Source organism: Ambystoma mexicanum, chromosome 10, assembly GCF_040938575.1.
Source record: "Ambystoma mexicanum isolate Mex_15411 chromosome 10, UKY_AmexF1_1, whole genome shotgun sequence".
NCBI lineage: Eukaryota > Metazoa > Chordata > Amphibia > Caudata > Ambystomatidae > Ambystoma > Ambystoma mexicanum.
In genome coordinates, this window is record NC_090932.1 from 66,895,636 (window position 1) to 66,900,891 (window position 5,256).

General features: G+C 40.0%; 1 long non-coding RNA gene across 1 annotated transcript; it reads left to right on the forward strand.

Annotated features, from left to right (window-relative positions):
* The first annotated feature begins 2,659 nt into the window (after nt 1-2,659).
* On the forward strand, nt 2,660-4,006 carry LOC138493122 (uncharacterized). The gene is made up of 3 exons (XR_011276267.1): nt 2,660-2,791; nt 3,393-3,486; nt 3,659-4,006. It is a non-coding gene; the product is annotated as an uncharacterized lncRNA (long non-coding RNA).
* Nucleotides 4,007-5,256: the final 1,250 nt, after the last annotated feature.

Sequence of the window (5,256 nt, forward strand, 5' to 3'; positions counted from 1 at the left end):
AGTGGCGCCACCAAAGTGGTGTACTCCAGAGTCCACAATCACAAAAACAGATGAAATACACATGGCAAAACCCAGGTAAGAGTGGGGAAAAGCTCACACTCTTACCAAGTGGAAAAAATAAACTCCAGAAATCCAGCAAAGCTGCTGGGGGACTCACTAGGTAAGGGAAATTAGCCATAGAATGAGAACTCTCCCTAACATTGCCCAGCTCCAATACAGAATCACAGGCTTCCCTGCATCTCGCTCCTTTCTTGGCTCATTGCCAGAACTCTGAGTGCAGCAGGAGAATACTGAACTACCAGTATCCTAACTAATCTAAACTAATATGGGTAGTAGTGTGATTCCTGGCGCCCCTTATGCTTGAGCAGCGCTTGTGACTCCTGCATTTAACTAACAGTAAAAAACACATTTATTAATCTGCTTAAATGTCTCCATCGATAACAATAAGGTCCGAACTGCTGGTTAAATGATTCAACAGAATGTTTTTAAAAAATAATGATTCAGATATGCAGTGTGTCAAATGATGATATCACTAAAAATAACAAATTTGGAGGCGCTCTCAGACTTTGAAAGCAATCAAGACAATATTGAAAAAGTAGAAAGGGTAAAAAAGGAAAACATTTATTTTGATAATTGGGTTACAAAAGTCCAAATTGGACCAAAGAATCAGTAGAAAAATACATCTGAAATCAGTGAAAACATTGTGATACTTATTAGACAGTCTAGAATTGGACAATAATCAGAAAAAGTATTTAAACAAAAAAAATAAACATTAACAAGAAAAACAGAATAGATCGTTTTTGATTTAAGAAACAATATATATCTCCACAATTCAAGCTATCCTCTTTATGTTCAAATTTGAATCGCAGCATATTCTATCTATGACCAATCCCTATTGTCATTATGTAACCAACTGGAAAAGGTATATAGACGATATCATTTTCATCTGGAGTGGAACAGATTAAAACTTAGTGCTATTTCTAATCTGACTAAATAATTTAGGTCCCAACATCCAGTTTACAATGGAATCCAGCCCAAAACAGATAGCTTTTTTAGACCTTTTTATTAAAGCTGAATCAGGCAAACTACAATGCTCCCTGTATCGAAAGACTTCTGCACGCAACACTTTGCTACACTATTCTAGCAACCATCCACACCACTTGCGTGACAACTTGCCCTATGGGCAGTTTCTCCGCATTCGAAGGAACTGCTCTAATCTGAATGATTTTTATAAACAATCAGACAATCTGGGTGCCCGACTTAGTGAAAGAGGATACCCGAAGAGACTGATTAGCAAAGCAATCGAAAGAGCTCGCATTACGGACAGAGATATATTACTTTCTCCTGAGAAAGCATCTAGCCAATCTTCTGGAACCGATAAAGCCAAAATGACTTGCATCATCACTCACAGAACACAAACTTTCCAGATCAAGAAACTGATTTCTAAATACTGGCCCATTGTAAAACTTAGATTTCAGATGCCCTTTTAGCCAGGTTTGCCCTCAAAAGGGCTAAAAATATCAGAGACAAACTGGTACACTCCAATTTTAAGAAAGACCCATCAAGAATGGGTCTGTGGGACCTCAGAACTACTGTTGGTCACTTCCCTTGTGGTTCCTGTTCGGTCTGCCAGTTTACCCAAAAATTGAAGGAGTTCAACATTGGTACCAAAATATGGACACTCTCCTCCTTGACTAAATGTAAAACTAAACAGGTGGTGTACTGTATCGAGTGCCCATGCGGGCTCTGGTACGTTGGACAAACTTCACGTCCTTTCTACATTAGGATCTCTGAGCATCGCCCCAGAATAAGGTGCAAAACAGAATATGCACCCCAAGTGAGCCACTACCTCGAGTTACGTCACTCTGCCAATGACATTTACTTGTGGATTTTAGATGTTGTAAAAAATTCCACAAATTTTTCTCGTATCCTCCTACAGAAAAAGGCGAGATGGATCTACCGATTATCCACACATACCCATGGTCTTAATGAGGAATTTTTTCCAACCACTTAAAACCTCTGTTCCTTTAACTTCTGGGCAGTACCTCTCTGGCCATGTGTGACCCCTTCCGGCTAATTTGAATTAGCATGTAGAACCTGTTTCTTGTTCTTAAACTCGCCATTTATACTCTTTGTCAAACAGTTTGCTATGTAAATGAATCTATTCATCGTGTTTATCCAACTACCGGAACATACAGGTAGGTTGATGTTGCTGCACACATGAATACACTCATGCAGTCTGTGTGTGTTATACTTGTGACTAGATATACTAGACCTTAAATGGGCTTGGCGAACCTTTCCCTGCTCTTTTTTTTTTCCTTTTTTTCCTTTCTTCGATTTTTACAATAATAAATGTTGGCGCTCTTCAATCATGCACGCGCTAGATTCTTGCGCTAGATTCTTATCAGAGGCCACTCTTCGTGTGGTCTTTTCACAAATGTGCATTCTTGAATGAGATGCATTAGCCTGCTCCGATTTCTTCCATTTTCCATTAAGTGAAACATGGCTTACATGCACGTACGTGAGTTGCTGCTTTTGATTGACATGCTGACTGTGGCTGAGAGAGGCTTGACTCCTTTAACCTATAACAATGCAGACGTCGGCAAGGCACGTCTTTCATCCGCTAATCATAGCGTGACACACATGCAGGCCAATTAGAGGCAGTTATGCACTGTGCTTTTTTCCTTTTCTTCCCCTCTCGAACAGTGCCCCATAAATCTCTTGGATTACTGCTGTCGGGACGCATTTGGATACATTCCAAAAACCGTGTGATTTCAACTTTGGAAACAAGGTAAGAGGGAAACATTCACTGCGAACTCACGCAGCTGACTAGGTTTTCCATACAATATTGATGTTCCTCTAACGTGAGGCGTTTTCTGTTTTATGGCTTCTTGCAGAATGGATTAAAACACTTTGGGGAAATGAGCCTAGCAGACCGATGTCTCCCACTTTTCACTATTTCCTAATAATTGGGTCCACCAAAGCAATTAAAGGGAACGCTCTTGCCATTACTTTGGCCAATTCCATATGAGAACTTAAGGAAGGCAGATTTTACTACTTCCGAGCCCTGCTTGTTTGTTTTTTCTTTCCCAAGCATTTGCACTTGTCCTTAGTAACACACACATGATTTTTCATGCATGTTCTTTGATTTATTTATTTATTTCTAAGGTTATCAACACGGAAACTAAGAGCCGTGAAACAAAATTCAGCATTTCCTACAAATAAAACTTGTCTCACTTGGCAAATGCATGGACTTATTCCCGAGAACAGCAAGACAGCCAGTATGCCATTTGTATTTGGCCAGATGTCACCTTCAATAAATAGTGCATTTTTTTCTCTATTTTCCTTTTTTAATTTCTGAGCCTTGAACTGCGCAAAATTATTTTCCACAGTGGTTGTGTCTACCGCCGCGCCATCAGTGAAGTTGCCCAGCGGTTGAGATCATCTCTGGCCTATTTTCCATATGCTCTGCTCTGTTTTATTTCGGTAAGCACTGCATTTGGTTACCTTTACTTCATTACAGTCAAACTTTGTGGCATTCTTTGCTGTATGGCCAAAACTTACTTTACAAGCAATCTCGATAAAATTTAGCACTCGAAATAGAGAATTCATGTTCTTTTTCCAACATAAAAGATATTTTTTGTCTGCTTCCCCACAGGGTCCAGTTGTTGTTTCTTTCGCCCTGAGGAAGGCAAAATTTGGGAGTTAATTACGAGACAGGTGGCTTATTTGCTGAAACGTGCTCTAGATGTCTGTGAATTATTTGCCTATTGAAAAGTCTCAAAGAAAATGTATGTGAAAGACACATGCACGTTGGCAGACCTGTTTTAAGTTACAATTTGAATTGTGGAGATATATATTGTTTCTTATATCAAAACTGATCTATTCTGTTTTTCTTGTTAATGTTTCATTTTTTTCTGTTTAAATACTTTTTCGGATTATTGTCCAATTCTAGACTGTCTAATAAGTGTCACAATGTTTTCACTGATTTCATATGTATTTTTCTACTAATTCTTTGGTCCAATTTGGACGTTTGTAACACAATTATCAAAATAAATGTTTTCCTTTTTTACCTTTTCTACTTTTTCAATATTGTCTTTATTGCTTTCAAAGTCTGAGAACGCCTCCAAATTTGTTTTTTCCAGTGATATCATCATTTGATACACTGCATATCTGAATAATTATTTTTTAAAAACATTACATAAAACTCAAATTGCATCGTCACTTATCACTTCCGCCGCCATTCTGGTCTTGCTTCTCCCTCGGCATATTTAGTGAGTCCGTTTGCTCACGTCTTCAGGGGTCTCAAAGAACACAGCACGATCATTATGTAGGACCTTAATCTTTGCTGGATACAGTAACATATATCTAAGATTGGCAGCACGTAACCTCCTTTTCACTGCTCCGTAGCTCATTCTTTGTTTTTGCACCAAAAAGTGTAATCAGGATATGTTGTAATGGACGCTGCTGCACAATTGATTGTTCCCCCTTTACGGAAGTGTTCCAGGATTCTCCCCCTGTCTTTGTTATTTAATATCTTTGCAATTATCAGCCTTGGCGGAGCGTCAGGTGGCGGTCTCCTTACTAGGGGTCTATGCGCCCTTTCCTCTGTAAATCCTTGGGTGAGTGACCCTGCTACTATTTCTTGCAAAAGCATGTCTTCAATATAGTTGGTCGCGTTCGAACCTTCCTCGCCCGCTGGGTGTCCAATTATCCGTACATTATTCCTCTGTGCGCGCCCTTCTGCCTCTTCAGCCCTGTTTTCAAGGTTCTGCATTTGTTGCTTCAGTATAGAGACTTCCTGAGTGTTCTCCTTACTGCTACTTGTATTAGCCTTCACTTCATTCTCCAACACCCCCGTGCGTTATGACAGTGCTCTCAAATCCTGTCTCAGGAGATTCACATCAATATTCATTGCATCTATATTGAATTCTAGTGTCAAATTCAGCTCTGCTATTCCGTCCAATATTTACTAGTCCATTCGCCCTGTTTTTCTCCTTCCTGTGTTTCTTGTGCTGTTGTCTTCGCTCTTTCCGTCAGCTGGGCTGGTTTGGGCTGGAATGGGCTGGAATGTCTGATTCCAATACACATCCTGGGTGCCAGAGAGTCTGGAGTGTCCTGAATGTCTGGGACCACCATGGTCCATGATTGGTCCACCTATGGAATGTGTGTTTGTGAGCAGATCTCCCATTGGGTCTTCTCCGTTTTGGCACGAAGGGAACTTTGGCTAAGAGGAGGCTGAAAACACCACTACCA